At 36.9% G+C, this 23,023-nt stretch overlaps 1 long non-coding RNA gene and 1 other non-coding gene across 3 annotated transcripts in view; one reads left to right on the plus strand and one right to left on the minus strand.

The window, feature by feature from the left end:
* Window positions 1-23,023, plus strand: part of LOC120887267 (uncharacterized) — a 45,813-nt gene that overhangs the window by 1,848 nt on the left and 20,942 nt on the right. For both annotated transcript variants that reach the window (XR_013426562.1, XR_013426561.1), the window contains exons 2-3: window positions 6,318-6,481; window positions 7,987-8,376. This is a non-coding gene — a long non-coding RNA (uncharacterized LOC120887267). The remainder of the gene's footprint in view (window positions 1-6,317; window positions 6,482-7,986; window positions 8,377-23,023) is intronic.
* Window positions 17,353-17,425, minus strand: Trnam-cau (transfer RNA methionine (anticodon CAU)). Its single transcript has one exon. It is a non-coding gene; the product is annotated as a tRNA-Met (tRNA).

Raw genomic sequence — 23,023 nt, forward strand, 5'->3', positions numbered from 1 at the left:
CCAAATTTCAGAGTTCTGTAATTCCTATGTGAGCAATTTCACTAAGGAATAGGCTCTTCAAAATTTTCTTATTAAACTAGTCTTTTCCAGAAGTTTTCTCTGTATCTTGAGAGTTTACAAGGTTCCAGTGCCATATATAAAAGAGTAATGTTCTCATTACTAACAGTTAGAATCTGAAAAGTTAGCATTTGATATTAAGGAGGTTTGGGGGGTTTTTTCTTTGTGATTTGAAAAGCATTAACTCAAAGTAAGTGAAAAAAAAATGTGTTTTATAACTGTTACAACTAAAGCTAGAATCATATCTGAAAGATTATTTACTTACAGAATTTTCAAGTAATTTTTTTGGATTATTTTTTGTAAGAAAACCAAAGGGGAAAATTTGGGGGAAATAGAAATATTGAATTGCAATACAACCAGCTGATGAAGCATTCACAGCTCCAAAATGTCAGATTGTTCAGTCAGAATCACTGTAAAGGCATTTCATATCAAACAGCACATTTTCAAAACAAAACCAAGTATAGCACCTTTTTAATTCAAAAGCACTAAATGAGAAAATGTTGAATGCACTCAAAATTTTTTTAAGAGTTCGATGCAGTACTTTAAAATACATAAAATGTATAGAGAATTCTCCTGAAAAAAAATGGAGAGATGTTAATTCCTTTGTTCCACCAGGATATTGGAACTGATTAATCCAGAATGAAGAGAGAATTGGTCATAAGAATTATATATCTTTAGCTTTTAACGTCATACTAAGTTATTCCAGATGATATGAGACTTCTAATAAGAGATGGTAGATCCCTAAGTAAATAAAGTGGTTAGGAAGAACACTTTGAATTTCATATCCCTTAATTTGTTTCTAATCCATTTTGTTTATTAGAAAAACATTGTTGAACTCACAAATTCCATGTCTTCTTCCTAGTTGGATTCCAGTTATCACAGAATGTGCTATAAAAATTATACTAAGAAAATAAATAAACATGTTAAGTTAAGCAATATATAATCTGTAACATTCCTACTATAATCAAACGTGTCATTGGTTTTACAAGAGAAAATCAGTCACTTCAGGTACATAATTACTTTACAAACAAATTAAAGTTTTCTTTTGAAAATATTTCTAAAAAAACAAAAAAGAGAATATTTCTAGTTCAAAAGTGATTAGTGAATCTCATATTTGTTAATATATGTTAAAATTTTCCTCCTTTCAATACATAGCTTCCTGGCAACCTTGGATAAGCTAAAGGTTTTAAGAAATATAATGAGATTATAAATGCCAGCAGGAAATTTGAAGGTAAAAAGTCTATTTGCCCAATATAGCACTTCTACAAGCCATTTTTCATTATCAATGTTTCATTGTTTCTTAGCCTCTGGATCAAAATGTTTGGTTAATGTTCTTGGCCACCTTGCCAATCAAAAGTAAATATCTAAATAGCCTACATTTATATCAACTTTTTACTTGTGTAACAAATAACCATATATAAATGAACTCATTTCTCTATAATATATACCTTATTTGAACACTTATTATTTGGAGGAATTTTTAATGGCATCTGCATTTTCTCCCATTTTCAGAGTGAATTAACCTATGCAACCAAAATGACATATTTTTTTCAGAAACTAGTTAAAGCTGAACAAAAATTTTCTTTATTCTGAAACATGAAGAGATCTTAACCCTAAGATTTCAGTTTATCACTTGGAGACTTTATGTACACCTTTTGCAATAAAACTAACATAAAATTATTATTTTAGCATCTGAAAATTCTTTATGGTCATTGCTCAAACTGACCAAGAACAAACAAAATATTCAAATAATGCCCTAATCGATAACATAGTAAAAAGTGCATTCATGAACTTCAACTTTCTTGTCACCAGGATGGAAGTTCCAAGGAGGTTCCCAAAGGGAGGTGAACTTCAACTCAGACAGTGAGGGTCCTTGACATTGTCATAGAAAAGAATTTAAGGATGGGTCAAAGTAAGACAAGGATTGACTTTATTGAGAGAAAGCAAAAATACACACTCTGAGAGACAGGGTAGAATGCAGGCATTGGAGAGGAACATGCTAGCTTCCCTTTAGCAAGGCATATTCATGTATGTAAAATCTATAGCACAAAGACATGATCTAAGAGGGCATTTTTAGTCCTTTGTGTTGGTGACTTGATATGTTAATCATCACCTACTAGGGGTTGTTTTCTTCCTTTATTCCTTTGTTTTTGATGAAAAATGTTTATTGACTTCCTCATCAGGGTTTCACTATTCTGCTTTGTGAACTTAAACAGTCCTACATTCGTGTAACGTTGAGGGTTTGATTGAGAGCATGACTTACAGATGAAATAATCAGATCCTAAAAAATATAAATCACAGAAATATCTATTTGTTGAGCAAAAGCATTCTTGCACCTGTTTTTCTTTAGGTCCAGATCAAGAGAGGTTATTTATGGACCTGCAGATAGCATCGGATAATTTTGATAGTATAATCTGTGATCAACATATGTGAGAGTGGACCTTAAACCTGGAATTGACATTATGGCCAGTCTTGTTTTGTCCTGCTGTCTCCTTTTACCTGTCCTTATGTCTTCTATACTACAAGGCTTCGTGTTATTTTTCTTTTCTCTATATTTGTTTGATACCAGTTTCTTTACTTCTTACGTGCACCTTTCTGTGTGCAGTTATGGTGTATAGGAATAAATGTTCTCTCAACGTTGTAAATTTCATACAGAATACTAGAAGCAGTTTACTGATATTATCTCCTGAATCCTTTCTAATCCCTTAGGATTAAAGATAAAAAGGAAGACTTTTTCAGCAATGATAAGAGCATTCCAAATTTTTTTCCTAAACATAATCTTTGAGATCTGAGCCTCCAATCAATATTTGAGGGTCAATAGCATTTGATAATTTGAAACACTAGCTGCCATCTTTTTTTTTTTTTTTTTTTTTTTGGAGGTAGGTAACCAAGGACTGAACTCAGGGGCACTCAGCCACTGAGCCACATCCCCAGCCCTATATTGTATTTTAATTAGAGTCAGGGTCTCACTGAGCTACTTAGCACCTTGCCATTGCTAAAACTGGCTTTGAACTTGCAATCCTCCTGCCTCAGCCTCTGGAGCCACTGGGATTACAGGCTCTGCCATCTAGCCCGGCATTGATGCCATCTTTTAAGAAGCATTGTAACCTCATAGTAAAAGTGAGGCTCTGGAGCCAGACTATCTGGGTTTAAATCCTGGATCTGTCACTTGCTGGCTAGATAAACTTAGGCAAATTGAATTCCCTACAACCCAGTTATCCTCATCTATGAAAGTGAAATGGATGATAAGAATAATTCCCTCATTCAATTATAGGGATGAAGTGAGTTTAACTTGTGACCAGCTTAATACAGCGAAATTCCGGCATGTTCTGAGCACTCCACATATGTTTACAATTTTTTAAATAATTACATTCTTTTTATAAATTCATGCTTAATCCCATCGAGTAATAATTTCTTTATTCCAATTTTTCAGATGTTGGATACGCTAATTCTGCCTTTCATCTTTAATTTCTCATCATGGCAGAAGGGAACAAAGTGGAAATCCAACTTTTCTTTTAAAGATCCTTCTTTGCTACTGATTCATCTGTTTAAGTCATATTGGTGAAAAAACTTAATAAGCAGTAACTCACTGGAGCTTTTGTTTATTATTTTTCAAAATGGAAAAGTTCCCTCTCCATAAAATAATATGTCAAAATAATACTGATTCAAATAGTATTACACAGCAATGACAGATTCATTCATTAATTCAGTCAGGGAACATTTAGTGATTTCCCTTTAATTGCTAGAAATAAGCTAGAATTCAAAACAGATCAAGTAGTATCAGTGAGAACTACATAGATCTAAAGCCATTTCGTGAACCCAGATCAAATCTTTTCTTTCTCACCAAGGAAAAGGTCTATGCAAATGACGTTCATTTTATATTCAACTCTTAGAGATTGTTATAGGGCTAAATAATAGTCCTGCCTTTCTGCGCCAAGAAATCAGGCTCACAGCCCTGCTTTAATAAAGGAGCACTAGGAAGGGATACAAAAAAAAAAGGGGATAATATAAAGATCCCTGGTCAACTCATAGAGTTCACCATCTAATTGCTAGCGACTTCTGCATCTTCCAGGTCAAAGAGAGCAAATCTTTGCAGCCTATTCTTCCCACCCACCTCCCACCTTAAGGAAATACCCATGGAAAAGGGATCGATGTCTTGCAAATTTGCTACCGCAATGCAAAATTACACCAAGTTTCTTTAAGAATCACAGTGCATTCCCTCTCTTCCGAAGCTAAATAAAGCCTGCCTTGGGAAGCAATTCAAAAATGAGATTCTACTTCTACATTGCTCAGTCACCCAGGCAGCCGAAGCCTTTGAAGGCAGGACTCAAAGAGTCCCTCAAATGCAGCCTTTTGAGTTAGCAGAGAATAGTTCTGTTGAGTCCTCCATTAACTCCTCTATACAGAAGTCTGCTTGATTCTCAGAGAACTGAGAAAAGAAACAAAGATCCTTTCTTTCAGAAAAGAGTAAAAAATATATAAAACTACCCCAATATGTTTTTTACTTTGTAAAAATTAGACTCTGCAAACCAAAAATGTATTAGGATTTCTATTATTGGCTAAGGTAATATTTATTAAAAGTATGAAAAACATAAAATTAAGTTATATATTTTAAATCATGTATAGTTTTAAAAACAAATTCATTGAAGAATTTAACATCAACAAAAAGTCAAAATGATCACATTAATTTAATGTCAGAAATCAAGGTTTGCTATAGCTAAATCCTCTGCCCACAATGTGGACATGGTGCTAAAGTTATGGTGGATAATTTCTGTTGATCTGCATGTCCAATGTAAGGTAGACTCAAAGTTTAGTGTGCTGAGCGAGAATGACTCCATATTCCCATATCTTCCCTCTACATAAACTCTTGGAGAACCCTGAGTCCTGGAATCAGGTTGACTTCATTCAAATCCCAAGGCTGCCACTTCCTGAGCTCTGAATGTGTGACCATAAACAAGTAAGCTACCATCTCTGTGCCTCGGTTTTCATATCTGAAAAATGGTCACAATAATAACACCTACTTTATGGGGATCTTATAAGGTCTATTGGAGTTAAGGATAAAGAGCCTTGTACCTAATAAGTAGTCAATTCATATAAATTATGGCCTTTGATTTATTTGAGCTCTGTGTAGTAAGTGTACAAGGACTCAAGCCTCAGTCGAAAGCAGACAACCAGGAGTAGAATTTCAACTTCTTCAGGAAAACTAGGACTGAACCCAAACCAGTTTTCTTGCATACATTCGGGGGCCAGGTTTATACACATTGGAATGATGGCTATAGTTTCAGCCCCTTTCTAGGAACTCAAAGGAAGATATACTCAACACCACACCCTATTCTTGGAAAACTATACCCACCACGTGCTCCCCAGGACTGTTATTCTCCCAAAGTAAAAGCCATGAATAAAACTGCTGCTGAATAGGCGCCACCTGCATCACCAGTTTCTCCTTTCTGCTGAATTATTCCCATACATAAGTATTCCTATACATGTAAATGACACATATGTGTGTGTCACTTAATAGTGGGGGGGCAGTAAAATTTACCTAACATAAAATTTACCATTTTGCCATTTTAACTCTTTTCATCATTTGTAGGTGTACAGTTGAGTGCAATTAAGTACTTCCACCATGTTGTGTGACCATCATCACTACCTGTCTCTAGAGGCTTTCTCATCGTCACCACTTAGACTATGTACCCATCATATACCAACTCTTCCCTCCCCCTGCTCCCATGTCTCAACTACCATTCTACTCCCATCTCTATGAATGCGATGATTCAAAGGGGCTTGTGTAAGTGGGGGATCACTTATTTTAAAAAATAAATGAAATACCTTCCAACAGCATCCCTTTCTCTGGTCTCCTTTCTAGTAGATCTTTTAGGAAAAAAAAAAAAAGTTGACTGTACTTTGAGCTCCACTTCCTCCCCTCCCATTCTCTCCCCAAGGTACTCCAATGGGACTTTTATCCCCAACATTTTCTTCCCCACACCTAAATACTGACAAAAGCCAACACTCAATTCCTTGTCCTCATTATTATCCAGCCCAACCACTCAGTAGCATGTGACCTGTCTGCCCACTGCCTCCTCCTTGTGCCACCCTGCTCTCCAGCTCTCCCTAACTATAGACTACCTTCATTCTCTTCCTACCTGGTGGTCACTCTCCCTCAAGCTTCTTTGCTGGTTTCTCCCCCAGGAGAAGGCTCTCCAAAGGTCAGAGCTCACCAGCTCTTAACCCTCTTTTCTTTTCTTTTCTTTTTTTTTTTTTAGCACACAGGTGCTACTCAAAGTGTAGTCCACATTCCAGTATCAGCATAATCACTGTTTGTTACCAGACCACAATGACAGAAGAACAGAAATGAGAGCAAGCCTTTAAAAACCTCTAATGGCAATTTGACAGAGTAGTTTTATGTGGTGCATCTAAGAATAAAATGGTAAGCTTGAATTTAGATATCTTTATTTTACTAAGATTTTATATTGTGTTTTAAGAGTAATTTATGATATCACATTTTACAAAGTATTGGCTGCAATAGTTTGGAATAGAAAATAAAATTCATCCCTTCCCCACAGATAGTTTCAGAAGCACTGATCTGTGCTTTTGTCTGGGTGATTTCATCTAGTCCCATAGTTTTTTTTTTTTTTTATGTATGATTTCTCTGCTGATTAGTCTCACAATTTATATCATCAGTCTTATTCTCTCCTGTAAGCTTCAAAGTAAGTTGTATGTTTAACTGTCTATGTAAAAATCTCTACTCGAATGCCTAGGGGGCATGCTAAGCTTCACATGGACAAAACATGGATTAGGAAGGAAGAAGAAAAGGGAGTTGAACAGCAAGACCAGAAGCTTATTCTCTGAAAACTTTTAATAAAATTACCTGAACTAAATCACAACAGAAAAAAAGGGGATGACATAATAAACAATGAGAGAACAAAGGGGCTGGTAACTAAATCGCTAAAAATTTTTAAATTATAAGAGAGACTTTGCATGATTTTATTATAATTAATATGGAAACTTACTTTTAATATTAACCAATATTGACTCAAAAAAAAAAACCCAGAAAACCAAATAAAGAAATGCTAATAGGGAAACTAAACAGGCATTCAAAACTGTGCCTCTAGACACCTCTCTCAAAAAAAGACACATGATAAAAAAAATGGTCAATTAACCAGGAAGATCTAGCAGGAAGGAATTCTTAAGATTATACAGTGTCTTCTGTGCCTCTTGTGACAGTTTTGACATAATAATAAAAAGGTCAACTGACCAGGAAGACATAACAACTATAAATATATTCACACCCAATGCAACCAAATTTACAGTACCTAAACACATAAAGCAAACAATGGTAGAACTGAAGGAAGAAATAGACATCCATACAATAACAGTAGGAGACTTCAAAATGCCACCGTCTAAAATAGATAGAACATTCAGACATAAAAACAATAAGGAAACAGCAGACTTGAAGAACACTACCAAACAAAATGGACCTCACACATACATACAGAACAAATCTAAGAAAAGCTGCAAATTTCACAAATATGTAGAAATTAAACAACACACTCCTGACTAAACAGTGGCTCAAAAAAATAATCTAAAAGAAACTAGAAAATGTTTTTAAACAAACAAAAACAAAATATACCAAAACTTATGAGATGCAACAAAAGCAGAACTAAGAAGGAAGTTTATAGCAATGAACACCTACATTCACAAAGATGTTAAATAAGAAATCGATTTTATACCTCAAGGAACTAGAGAAAGAACCAACTAAGCCCAAAATCAGCAGAAGGAAAGAAATAATAAAGATGATAGCAGAACTAAATGAACTAGAGAATAGAACATAGAGATTTCCAACATGGCGGCGGGCGCGGAGAGATCAAGTCTCTGACCTCTTCAGCTGTGCAGGCATAGGGAGTCCTAAACAGCCTAATTCTGTTTGCTCAGGATCACTAGGCAATGCTGTGCTGACGTGGATCTGGGACGAGCAGTCTGGGCCTCTCAGAACACACACTGAACCCAGATCGGCTGAATTCAAGCTCCCGTTCGCCTGCTTCCCGCAGACAAACAGCTGTGACTCAGCACTAATCCATCCGGCTGAAACAACTGGTCAGCCCTTCTGATCCTACGGAGGTAAATGCCAACTGATCCTTCATAGGTAGTGGCCACAGGTTTGAAACGGGGCTTGGGAGAGACAGTAAGGACCCACCCGTTGCATTGGTCACCCGGCAAAGGGAAATGAACTGTCGCCATTTGCAAGAGATACCACCATGGCAGACAACTGACGTCATCAGACTGCGGCGGAGGAGATAACTTCATTGAAACCTGCGGCTACAGGTGTGTAATTCGCTAACCTTCCCTCTCCACACATTGGGGAAACCTTAAGGGCCAATCCCAGCTCTCCTGTAAGGGCCTCTCCCAGCTCTCCCGTGAGCACGGTAGCCAGACCGAGGGAATTAGAGGCGGCGCGGGACTAACGCTCCCACCAGTGCTGACAGCTGAGGTCTCTTGCACCAGCTACCGGGGGTGTGGCTACCGGAGGGGCAGTAAAATTCACTGAGGATTCTCAGCCCCAAGCTCTACAAACTTAGGGTCTGAGGGATTGGCAAACTGGAAGAGTGTGCCCAGTCATTCATGACAACAGGGCTCCCGGGAGCAGCAGACCTGGCGTGTAGCCAGTATTGTGGTGAGCGGCACCTGTGAGAGGGGCCTGGCTAGAGGAAAAGTGGGGAGGTGACTAGACACAAGAGGACGCCCTAGGCTCCCAGGATTGGAGACTCGCCCAGTCTGGGAGGAGGAGCTGCTGCACAGTGATTGGTTTCCGCGTATTGATAGGAGAAAATTGGCCTGGTGGTCACAGCGCCACCTACTGGAAGAGAAGTTAATCAAACTCTAAGACTGCATTTATTAGTTTTATTTGTTTGTTTGTTTTCTTTTTTTTTTTTAATTTTGATTTTGGGTTTTCTTTCATTTTCATTTTTCTTTCTTGTTTTTTTTTAATTTTTTTTTTTACAATTTTTTTTAATTTTTTTCTTCCAATTTCAATTTTAATTTTTTTATTATTTAAAAAAAATTTTTTTTTCTTTTTTTTATTTCCTATTTTTTTTCTTCTTTTGTCTTTTCATTTCTTTTTAATTATCTTATCCCTCCTTCCTTGAATTCTACCTGCTTACTCTCATTCTCTTTAGTGACTTTTTCCCTTCCCTTCTAATACCTTTCCTCCCAAGCATCAAATAAATTTATAGGAGTAAACAGTAACTCAGCAGTCAAACAGAACAAGAAGTAACATGAGCAGCTTCAAAAAGCAAGGAAGAAAAGGAGTACAAACAATGCAGGACAGCCTAAATATTCAGGAGGACCTAGAGTCATCAGAAAAATGGTCATATAAAGAACTCAAGGAACACCTTAGACAGATGGAATGGAACCTTAAAGAGGATACGAGACAGCAAATTCAAGCAGCAAAAGAACACATTGAGAATGTATTACACAAACAGATAAAAGAAGAAGTTAAGCACCTTTATCAGGAGATAGAGATTATAAAAAAGAATCAAACCATAATCTTAGAAATGAAAGAAACTATAAACCAAATTAAAAACTCAATTGAGAGTATCACTAACAGAGTGGAGCAAGTAGAAGCCAGAACGTCAGATAATGAAGACAAAATATTTCATCTTGAAAAGAGTCTAGCCAACTCAGAAAGGCTGGTAAAAAATCACGAGAATAGAACATAGCAGAAAAAATCAGCAACACTGAGTTGTTTTTTGAAAAGATGATTCAAATTAAATCAATCTTTAGCTGGGCTAAGAAAAATTAAAAAGCTGAAATAAGTAATTATTAAAACTGATGTCATAAAAATCAAAAAAGGATGGTTAGAGATTGTTTAAGCAATAAAAACCACCAAAATTGGATAATTTAGAAGAAATAGAAACATAAACCTAACAAGACTGACTCATGAAAAGACAAAAAATATAAATAGACTCAAAATTAGTGAATCAGAATCAAAAAACTTCCCAACAAAGAAAAGTCGAGCACCAGATTGTTTGGTGAGTTATAGCAAATATTTAAAGAATTAACAATTCATCTTAATCTCTTCTTTTAAAAAAATTAAAGAAGATGAAATTCTTTCAAACTGACTTTATGAAGCTAGCACAACCCTGATACCAAAGCTAAACGCTATCAGAAAAAAAAAAAAAACTAAAGGCTAATATCCCTGATGAACATAGATACAAAAATCCTTAACAAAATATTAGCAAACCACATTCAATAGTACATTAAAAGGAACATACACCATAACCTTGCGGTTTTAAGGAGACAAGTATTCGAGCGAGGGTTTGTCAACATGGGATCCTAATGAACATCAAGTGCATTTGACAGGCTGCATTAGGACTAAGGGTGAGTCTGAAGTCACTATATCCTTACAGAGCAGCAGTTTAACTATAAATCCTCAAATTGAATTGAGATGATACTGCATTGCTCATGTCCCCTAGATGCCTGAAAGATGCAAAATGATATCATCCCTGTATGAAGATGATCTCAACCTAGCCTCAAATTACTTTTACAAAGAATTTTGTCACACAATATGAAGTGCACAATCAAGATTAAGCAGAAAAAACAATGAGACCATATGACATAATAACAAGCAGGAAGAAAACAGACAATATGAATAGATCAACAAACTTTTAGATACAGACTTTAAATAACTATGCTTACAATGCTCAAGGAGATCAAAGATAAAAATCAGCAGAGAACTGAGAAAAATATGTACTCACATATGTATAAAACAAATGGAAATGTTAGAGCTAGACAGTAAAATAATCAAAAAATTAAAATTTGATGACTGGATATAACAGCTATTTAGATACATTGGGGAAAAATAATTAGCTGGAAGGGAAGTAAAAAGAAAATATTCAGAATAAAGCATGAAAAGATAAAGATATGCAAAATAGATGAAAGGATAAGTGATACATGGGATTCAGTGAGAAGGTTTAATGTAGGACTAATCTTAAAAGGAGAGGAAGGAAGACTGGAAAAGAAGCAGTATTTGAAGAGATAATGATCAATGAAAAAGAACAAATGCCTAATTCAAAACTTTGAACCCCAAGCAGGGAAAAAAAATGCATGCTATGCAAACAATGTAATCATACCATGTATACATACTATGCATACTGAAGTACACTGTTGTTTTACATCATAGTAAGTCTGCTGAGGACCAAAGGCAATGAGATTATCTCAAAAGGAATTACTGAGGGTTTAAGAAAAAGAAGCAGGAGAAAAAACTTATCTTCAAACAAGAACAGCTGATATTTCAACAAACACAACAAAAGTCAAAGATAAAGGAGTATCATATTGAAGCTCTAAGAGAAAAAAATAATTCATATAAAGACTTATAAGGTGGTGGTAACTATGACAGTACAAAGATAAATAAAGATATCAATGGAATAGAAGAGTAATGAAGCAGACCAACATACAGACAGACATTATATATGGCAAAGGTGATACTTCAGAACAGTAGAGTGCCTTTTCAATAAAGGGTGCTAGGAATATTGGCAAGCCTTATTTAAAAAAAAAATAAATGCAACTTGTCTCCCACTTCACATACTGTTGGTATATTAATTCTACGTGAATTGTATATCTAAATGTGAATGGTGAACAAACTTGAAAATACTATAGGTATGTCTTTGTGATCTTGGGATAGGAAAAAAAGCTATAAAGTACAATAAACATCAACTGTACAAAAGAGGAAAAACTAATAAGTTGGATAAAATTAAAATTAAGAAGCTGGGCATGCTAGTGTACACCTGTAATCTCAGCAACAGGGCAGGCTGAGGTAGAAGGATTCCAAATTGGAGGACAGCCCGGGAAACTTAGGGAGACACTTTGTCAAAATGCCTGGTGTGCAGCTCAGTGGTAGAGCGCTTGCCTAGTATGTCTCAGGCTCTGTGTTCCCTCCCAGTATCACGAAAATAAGCAAATAAATAAAACTTTTTCCCATCAAAAGACACCATGAAAAATGTTGATGGACCAGGTGGCAAGATGGCAGAATAGAGATCCCCAGCACTAGTCTGTTCCTCCACGAGATGGAACCAAAGCAACAGGTAATTGCCTGTGGAGGTGGGTGAGCAGCAGAGGTGAGCACCGGAAGTTGACAGCTGGAAAAAAAAAAAAAAACTGGAATCTAGTGCAGGTCAGAGACCAGGGAGAATAAGAAAGCAAAGGATGTTGAATACCCCAGCACCTGGGCCCCTACACCCTGCAGACCAACGGCTTTTAGAAATAAGTGAACTGAAGTCTGTACAACAAGCTAGCTTTTCAGAAGTTCTTTACATCTCTTAGCAAATTCTGAGTGTTATAGCCAGGAGCCAACTTGAGAAAGGTCCTATTCTGTGGCCAAGCCTGTAATCCCAGCAGCTCAGGAGGCTGAGGCAGGAGGATCATGGGTTCAAAGCCAGCCTCAGCAAAGGTGAGGCACTTAGCAACTCAGTGAGACCCTGTCTCTAAATAAAATACAAAATAGGGCTGGGGGTGTGGCTCAGTGGTTGAGTGCCCCTGAGTTCAATCCCCAGTACCAAAGAGGGGTGGAAGGAGGGAGAAGGGTCTCTGCTCCTGCAGAAAATAAACTGCTCCTGCATCCAGAGAATCTGACCTAATCATGGCCCACAGTTGACACTGCAATGACTCCGCAGGCTGACAAAAGCCCCCTGAGAGTTCTATGCTGTGGGGAGCGCGGGATGCCACAGGGAGTCAGCAGTGGAGGGAACCTGCCCTCTGCGACTTGGAGCGACTGCAGTGGCCTGTGGTTTTGTGATAGGGCCAGGTTCCAAGGTGCAGACTGCAGGACAGTCGATCAATGGGTTCCCACAACCACGGCTCCAGCACAGAATTCTCTGGTTCCAGTGCTCCGCCCTGCTCTCAGAGGCAGCCGCTGTGGCTTTGGCATTTTGCCAAATCAGTGGGCAAGGAGGACTCACTGGAGCTTCTTGCTGAATTGGCCACTATAGACCTGGACCCCTGGCCTTGCTCACAGACTTGGTCAGCCAGAAGGTGACGCAGCTCCTGCGTTTGCCACGCCCCGGGAGCGTAGACTAAAAACCTCTGGAGAAAAATATACCCCTGGCAAGGCCAGCCTTCTACCTTAAACCCCACCTTGGAGAAACGCCTGGCACAGGATGTATTATTCTGCCCTACCTCATTTGGTGAGGGTTCAGAGGCATTTCGACCAGCTGCAGCGGTGACCTACTGCCCTCTGCAGACCTGGCGGATTCTACCTTGAAGACCCAAAAAGATAAAACCTGTGTAGCCGGAGGTCATCCACTCTCCTTTGCATTTACAGCACCTCAGCTAGGAAGAATTTTTGGCTCATTTTTTTTTCTTCGTCTATTCTACCTTTAGTATTTTTAATTCTATTATTTAATTCTATTTTTTTATTTTATTTTACATTTTTAATATTTTAATTTGTTTTTTCTTCTTTCTTAATTTATTTTCATATATATATATATATATATATATATATATATATATGGAGCAATTGGCATTAGAATCATTTTCAAGTGATATTATTAACAGTGCCTGTGGAAATCCCCAATCCTTGATAGGAGGTACCACTCCCATAAAGAGTAATCACATATTCTGCTATATTCCACCACATCTACCTAACAAACCAAAGTGTGCCCACTCTTACATATATATATTTCCTCTTTGTTCTTTTTAATTTTTAATTTTGTCTTTTTTCCTCCCATTCAGTGCTGAAGATTTAGCTCAGGACTTGTTCTTAAACATTGGACAGGTGATCTGAACTACACTCCTGGCACAGCTGAGAGGCATTAAGCCCAGCTCTGGTCACAACCTAGTCCACTTGAACCCTTGTGGGCTCTTCTAGTTAAAGAAAAAGGGGAATATAAAATCCCATCTCTCAACCTGTCCTCAGAGAGGCACAGTGAGGGAGAGGCTAAAATCTCCCACTTTTTGGCAGAAACCCCTATAGTAGAGGCAAAGAGAAAAATCACAACATTTGCTGATGTCACATCTATGCAGGTCTTCTACAATAATCACAGCCACACCTGGTCAGGTCACAGAGCACTGATAAGACTGAAACTGAGGGAGCTAGGGTTGAAGAGGACTGAAACTGAGCTGATTCTGGCCCCTGTATTCCTCCTGAAGATCCAAGGACAATCCTTCAACACAACTGGAGCAATTGGCATTAGAATCCTTTTCAAGTGTTATTATTAACAGTGCCTGTGGAAATCTCCATTAACAATGCCTGTGGAAATCCCCAATCTTTGACAGGAGGTACCACTCCCAAAAGAGTAATCACATATTCTGCTATATTCCACCACACCCACCTAATGTACCAAAGTATGCCCACTCTTACAAGACTTGCAGAGAAAATGGGTCTCTTTGATTCTACTATTACACTCGGTGCCCAAACCCATGAATCACAACCAAAGAAGCTATAGCAAGATTACACTATAGAGTCCAGTTGGAAATAGCAGAAATTAAACAAATGCATGAGGATTGAATAATACATTATTGAACAAATAATGAGTCATTGAAGAAGTCAGGAAAATTTAAAAATTCATTGAATCAAGTGAAAATGAAAACACAACATGCCAGAACTTGTGGGATACAGTAAAAGCAATACTAAAAGGGACAATTTATAGCAATGAAGACCTACATTTAAAAAAAAAATAAATCTCAACCTAATGATGCATCACAATATCTTAGAAAAATAAGAACAAACCAACCCCCAAATCAGTAGAAAGAAAAAATAATAACTATCATAGCAAAACCAAGTGAGATAGAAACTAAAAGAACAATTCAAAGGATCAATGAAACTGAAGTTTGGTTCTTTGAAAAGGTAAGCAATATTGACAAAACTTCTGCTTAACTAACCAAAAGAAATAAATCTGTTAAATAAGAGAGAGAGAATTTTTTTAATATTTATTTTTTTAGTTTTTGGCGGACACAACATCTTTGTATGTGGTGCTGAGGATCAAACACGGGCCGCACGCATGCCGCTTGAGCCACATCCCCAGCCCAATTTTTGCCATATTCTTAATTGGACAAATTCTTTCCACTGAAATTTAAATTAAAAGTGATAAGCCACTGGCAATTGACATGAATTGCCTAGATCTCTGAGAGCTTTGCTTCCTTTTTGCTTTCCCATTTTTCTCCTTTTGTTCCTTTGTCAGATACAGAAGAGTTTATGAACAATCTTAGGAGAATCTATTTTTTTACAATTTATAATAGGATCATTGAGGTACACAATTACAAATCCATGGTGGTGTGTATACTGAGTATGAAGATAACGGATTTCTAAGGAGGGAAATACTTGTTTCCTTTCATTCCTTCTTTTTTTTATTTCCTCATTTTTTATTGGTGCTTTATAGATGGGATTTGTTGCTACATATTCAAATGTACACAAAACATAGCAATATAATTTAGCCAATGTGCATTATAGGTGGGATTTGTTGCTACATATTTGAATACTCACCCAACATAGCAATATAATTTGGCCAATATCACTCCCCAGTATTTCCCCTCATCCTCTCTATCTCCCATCCCTTGGTCCTTTTCCTTTACTGATGTCCCTTTGAATTTTAGGAGATCCACCCACACCTTTCTTTTCCTTTTTCCTCTCTAGCTTCCGTATATGAGAGAAAACATAAGAAGGAAATACATTTAAAAGAAGGAAATGATGCCTAGGTTATAACCTGCTGTGGATTCTCAAATTGATTATGTTGCATCTTTGGATGTTGATTTCTAGACCTAGAACTGATGTTGGAGGTTAGTTATGCTGACAGTCTTTTGGAACCTTAGGAAAAACAAATTATGAAAGGTTAGGAGTTAGGAGTTCCCATCAACACAACACAAGGAAAGCTTTAGTCTCTGAGTAGTCAAAGCAAAACCTTTGACCCCAAGCATAAGATTCATATAAATTTTTCTCAGAAACAAATACAAGGTTTCTTTTCATGAGACCATAAAACCAACATTCAGTATAAGTTTAAACATCTAATAAAATATTGTGTAAAAAAAAAAAACATTTTCTTTACATGTTCCATGCTAAATTCTACCTTGGGATAAAACTGACAAGGAAGAGACTAACGTGTTCTAAATACTTGGAAAGCAAATAGAAATTGCATTAATTTTAAGAAAAGCATTATTGTTATTTTGAAATATGTATAATTTGTGTTTTTACGTTAAGGAAAAAATCAATCTACTTCATATACTTAAGGGTAAGATTTGGAGTCCTGGTTTTGCCACTTAACATGTATTGTTTTGGAAAATTTACTTTTCTCCCTGGCCTCAACTAAAATTTAGTGGGGGTTCAAATAAAAGTATCAGTGTCCTATCACAATTCTCATAATGTGCAAGTTCAAAGGTACAGTAACACTCACTGGATGTTCAATATTATTATTATACACCTTCAAAGAGAATATATGCAGACTCCATCAAAGACAAATTAAATCAAAATCTTGGAGGGTGAGGTCCAGGCATACAAGACCCCCAGGTGATTCTGGTGTGTGGCCAGGGATTGAGGTAATAAGACCATGAGCAAGTTGAATGACAATTTGGAGCTTTAAATGGAAATTTATATACTAATATGTTAGTAGTGTTACCTCTAGATGATAGAATTCCTGGTTGTTTTTCTTTTATTTGTGTATGTGATTTCAAGTTGTCTGTAGTAAACATTAATAATGACTACGACAATATATAATATAAAGACATTTACATGATACAAACAAGAAGTGTGCTAAGTGCTAACAAAATGTACTTGCATTCAAAAACTGAAGAGATCAGATGCACGGAGAGATAATTGTAAAACCAAATGGATGTCACAAATGGCAGAAATGAATAAATAAAGCCCAGCATGAATACGGAAAGAAATATCCAGGGGGACAGCGTCAGCCCCAGAGACAACCTGAACAGATAAATGTACAGAGACCAAAAATAAGGTTCTATGGTAAGGGTAGAAAAATCTTCCAGTTTGACTGACATAGGCGATTAAAAAAAAACAAAAAACAAAAACAGGCACCAACTGCAACTAAAAAATAAATATTTAAAAATATTTTTATTTTATTTATCTTCTAATTTTTCCATTATTCTAGTAAATTCCATTGTCCCCATGGATGACTCACCCAATGACCTGTCCTCCATTTCCTGGGTTCCAATGACCTTCACCTCCATTTGACTGCTGCCACCCACTCTTAGGACCCCACCCTCATCACCAGGAACTCTTTGTTAAACTTGGATTTCACACTCTTAGACATTCATCTGTTCTTCCCTATCCACACCAATCTGCTTTTTTTTTTTTTTTGGTAGTGCTGGGGATTGAACCCAGGGCCTCGTGCATATGAGGCAAGCACTCTACCAACTGAGCTATATCCCCAGCCCACCAATCTGCTTTTTAAAGTAGGAAAACAGAAATGAAGTAATTTGCTCAAGGTCACCATTACTGGGAACCAAATATGTCTGACTTTAGAAACCTTTAAGTTTTCATTATCAAGAGTTTTAATTGGTTTTTATTAGCAAATTTTAATGATGCAGAATAATGGATTTCAACATAGTGTATTCATATATGCAATTATCATATTTTGAGCATATCCCCCACTACCCAAGAGTTTTTATTGTTTTAGTGAAAGGTCAATGATGTTTTTAACAGATTTAAGATAAATCAAAAAGAAATGGGGGCTGGGGTTGTGGCTCAGTGGTAGAGTGCTCACCTAGCATGTGCAGGGAGGGCCTTGGATTCGATCCTCAGCACCACATAAAAATAAATAAAATAAAGGTATTGTGTCCAATTGCAACTAAAAATAAATATTTTTTAAAACAAGAAGAAGAAATTATTTGACTAAATGGATAATGAGGGTTTTTTAACAATTAAAAAAATTTAGTTATAGATGGAAACAATCCTTTGTTTTATTTATTTATTTTTATGTGGTGCTGAGGATCAAACCCAGAGCCTCGCAGATGCTAGGCAAGCACTCTACCACTGAGCTACAACCTGAGCTCTCAATTTTATTTTTTAACATGTTGAATTTGTGGGGGTAAAATGACTTCCAAGTGGAAATGTCCAGCAGGCTGTTAAGAATGGAACTCTAGAGCCAAGGAAAACAGTGAATTCTAGAGATAAGATTTGAAGTCATTGATGGAGTTGCAACCAGAACATGATCAGAGGAATGCACAGATTAAATCAAAGAAAGAAGGCAGAGAACAGAAAAGGGATAGAAAAAGAGGTAGCCAGGGATGGAGATGGAAGATGAATAAGCCAGAGAGCACAGCATCATGGAAACCAAAAAAGTGTTAACTCATCAGTGACCTGCATGCAGGTTATTGAACTTCTCTATTATTGAATTTCTAATTACCTTTTTTTCTTCTCATTTACAAAACATGAATGAGTTCAGGCCCTGTAACATAGGTCATGCTTTGCCTTGCTACATAAATGAAACTTTCCATCAATATCTTATAATTTATCCAAAGGCACTTGTCATCCATAAAGTTCTATTCCAATTTACTATTTTCATTAAATGATAGCCCCACTAAGTTCTTAAAATAATTCTATGTAGGTTCATTGTCCATACATGTATATATAACCCTATAAATGAGAGTATTTTCATATGTTAATGTATTATTTTAAAAGAAAGGGGAAGAATATTCTCATTAATGCCAAGTTAGCATGTGTAATCATTTGACTTGAGCTGCACTAACAAACACCCTTACATTAACACTAACTTAGGAGGGCTCACTTTAACTCGTGGTCTAAAAACAATAACCATCTTTAAAAACAAAAACATCCTCCTTATCCTGGGTTAGTGCCAGTTTTACTTTATATTCAACACTCAGCTGAAGTCACCTCTTTATGTCGATTTAATTCATTACTATAGCCCCCCAAATTTATCCCTTCTGCCTTTAAAATGACAATATTTGTACCATTTGTTTGACACAAAACACTCTCATGCTAGAACTGCAGATGACATAGTCTCAAATCGAGTTCATGCAACCTGACTGTAAAACCTAGAATACGATAAAACATTTTCAATAAGATACCAAATTCATCTTGTGTTCAGAGAAGATCTAAGTTAAGTTGGATTAAGAGATTTGCTTAATATCTCTCTGGATGAAGTGTTAATGGTGGGATTTGAACGCTGCTCAGAGGTCCTCCTGAGATCTTTCTGTAGTTCCTCCTCCTCAGGTTTCCCCAGTCAGGCAATAAGGCATTGGGTCATGGGCAGGTATTCATATGGAGACATCTACAGAATAGGGACTCAAAAAATATGTTTGCCAAGGAAATAGTTGAGAATGTAGAATCTCCAAGGGCGGGAACATCTACTTATACAATAAACTAGCAGAATGGGGGAAAGGTCAGCAGGTCAAAAATCCCTCTCAAGTCATTTTTACCCTCATTCTTTCTTTCTTTCCTTTTTTAATATCCTTACTTTTATCTATCTATCTATCTATTTATGTGGTGCTGTGGATTGAACCCACGGCCTCATTTATGCAAGGCAAGCACTTCACCACTAGACTACAACCCCAGCCCTCATTCTTTCTTTTGGTTCCAAAAATTATATAACTTCATTTGGGCTTTTCATTTTACTCAGAGATGTTTCTAAATATTGAAACTAAAGAATAATTACTAGGTTAAACAGTTAAATTAAGGATTAGGACTAATGAATTTTTCTAAAGATTTTCCAATTAGCAAAGTGCAGAAATTTACAACTTTTTACTGTGATCATTTGCTATATTTAATAATTTAGTATTACCTACCCAAACAAGCAAAGTTCCAAGACAGCTATTCAGGCTTCTTAGCCAAGCCCATAATAACTTTTAATGTTATTTGATCTGACAACTATAACTTGGCAGTTCTCCAACTAAGTTGTTGGCTTTTTTAAAATTACAGATACTTTGAGAATCTGGAAAAAACTATGAATCCTCTTTGCAAAAAATATACATAAGAACATATGCACAGATAGATCCCCTGAAGGTTTCCTTTGCATCTCACCTGATATTGGTAAGCACATATGGTAGGCACTTAAAACTGGCTGTAATGAAGAAATATGGTGAGGTGTTATGTGAGCATTTTGAATGATTCCTTGTTCTTGTTGTTGTTTCTGCTATAATTTTCACTATATTTCCCCAACCTGATATTAGTCATTTTGTTTATAAAACAAGTCAGAAGAATATATAAAACTTTTATCCTTTGTCGGCTTAACAATGACAGCAGAATGAACTCCCTTCCCACTTGAAGTTAAGCTTTGGAAGGAGACAATTAAAGGCACAAGAAACTCAGAAGGGGAGAATGACCTGGCTTCTGGTTAGAAGACATAAAGAATAACAATAACTTGTGTCATGGTACCTCCCAGTTTTCAAAGCACTTTAACATACATTACCTTACCTGATGACCCCCACCTTGATCTGTAAGGCAGGTGGGGCAGGCCTCATTGCCCCTGTTTTATTGATAAGAAACACAGGTCCAGAGTAGTTTCATGAATACCCAAGGTCACTCAGCAATCTTAAGTGAAAGGGCAGAGACTTGTGTGTAGAGCTTTAGATCCCAGTTCTGTTTTTTCCTACATCACAAAAGATGTCAATGAGAATGGAGTATTTTCAAAAAGCAAACAAACAAAAAAATTGGCACATACATTCATGAGGGCAAGGAGAGGGTTTATAAAAATCACTTTCAACCAAGATGCATGAAATTTCATTTTCACTTTTTTATATCAAGGCATCAGGCTATTTTCAAAATGCCCAGTAAATCAATCTTTTTCTTTAAAATGCAACTGCCCTTGTGTTAGTCATACAGGTTTAATCATTTGTGAAGAATAAAACGGCTCTATCTTTAACAAACGCTATGGTAATCACTTGGGTAAATAGTCGGGAGCCATTTGTATTACTCCTTATGGGATAATGGGTTCAAAGTTATAAAATCTGGAAATATTTTACCACTAGAATGTTGCTATAGACATTTCTCATTTTGAATCTCAGCCATCTCCACCCACAGTGCAATCTTACAGGTGAAGAACTTTATGATGACCCAAGAGTGAAGAAAGCTGTTCTGGAGTTACCAGCACATGGACCCATGGAACCATAATAGATCCTGACAGTCTGTTTTTCTCTCTCTCATTCTCTTCTCTGTTGATAACATACAATCCCTTTCCTATAACCCCGGCTCACAGAATGTGCTCCCTTCCTGCCTATTATGACCCTGCACTTTGTGCTGTTCCCCCCAATAGGAAGCTGACATCAAGAAATTCACCAGGCTGACCCTATGTTGGTTACAGGAGAGGGACACACATACCTTCTCTTACAACAGTTAGAGATCTTAAATGCCAATGTGCTAGCTGGAGGGTCCAGAAAGCAGAGACATGAACATGCATTTTTTAAATACAGATTTACTATGCATTAATAGCTGTTGCTTCTTCTTGTTTCATATATTTTTAAAATTTGTTCTAATTAGTTATACATGACAGTAGAATGCATTTTGACACATCATACATAAATAGAGTATCACTTCTCTTTTCTCTGGTTATACATGATGTAAAGTTACACAGGTCATATAATCATATATGCACATAGGATAATAATGCCCAATTCAATCTAATATCATTCCTACCCACATACCCCCTCCCCTCCCTTCACCCCCCCTCTGTCTAATCCAAAGTACCTCTATTCTTCCCTAGTCACCCCTTCTTATTGTGAATTAGCATTCACATATCGAAGAAACAACCTGCCTTTGGTTCTTTGGGATTGGCTTATTTCGCTTAGCATAATATTCCCCAATTCCATCCATTTGCCAGCAAATGTCATAATTTCATTTTTCTTTAAGGCTGAGTAATTTTCCATTGTGTATATATATATACCACATTTTCTTTATCCATGCATCTGTTGAAGGGCATCTAGGTTGGTTCCATAATTTGACTATTGTGAATTTAAGCACTATAAACATTGATGCCGATTTTAAGTCCTTTGGGTATGAACCTAAAAGTGGGATGACTGGGTTAAATGATGGTTCCATTCCAAGTTTATATATATATGTTGTTGATGTACCTTTAAAGATGAGGTTTTTGTAATACAACTGTAAAGTTGTAAGTTTGATGTGATAGCCATATTTTGATAAACATTACAATAAATAAAAAATATTAAAATAAAAGATGCTATATCCCATAAAATAATTTCCCATACCCAGGTCCTGGTTTGGGAATATGGCCCCACAACAGGCTATTTTGACCCATAGAGAAAAAAACAGAATGTTGGATATTTAAAACTGACAGGACATTATAAAGTAATTATAAGCCAACTAGATCTATGGAAAATGAGAAAAAGAAAAAAAATGGACAAAGTGGAATAGAATGCAGCAGATGCCCAAACTATGCAGGAAAAAAAAAAGAGAAAGAGAGAAAAACCAATCCTGGCAGGCCCCTATTTCTAGGGAGCTAGCTGTCTTGCAGCAGGAAGAGATCCTTAAAAACACAAGAGGCCTGCAGAACCAATCTTAAGCCCTCCTCTCCACAATGGGGTCAAACAGGTCCTGTGTGGTGGAACCACCGTGAAGACAGAGTCCAGAAAGAATTCAACAGGAGACCACAGGGCCAAGGATATAAGAGGGGAAGCAAACAAAACAGGAAAGCTAAAGGGAATAGCAAGAATAGAATCACAACACTCACCCTGAGCCACAGCTGCACAAACAGAGGATGCCACCATAGAAATACTCAAGGAAAAGACCAAGAAACTCAGAGTGTGAACCACAGGCTCCTACCATGAAGGGTACTGAGAGGTCATTCAGCCAAACTCCCTCATTTTATAGAAGGCCAAAGGGAGGCTCAGGGAGAAGAGATTTGCCCAAGATTCAAAGCCCAGCCACAGATCCTGCTTTGGGAATATGGCCCCACGACAGGTACGGTGTGCTCTCACCCACCGTGGGAAGTTGACGTCAAGAAAAATCACCAGGCTGACCCTGTGTTGGTTACAGGAGACGGACACATAGGCCTTC

Source organism: Ictidomys tridecemlineatus, chromosome 10 (assembly GCF_052094955.1).
Source record: "Ictidomys tridecemlineatus isolate mIctTri1 chromosome 10, mIctTri1.hap1, whole genome shotgun sequence".
NCBI classification, from domain to species: Eukaryota; Metazoa; Chordata; class Mammalia; order Rodentia; family Sciuridae; genus Ictidomys; species Ictidomys tridecemlineatus.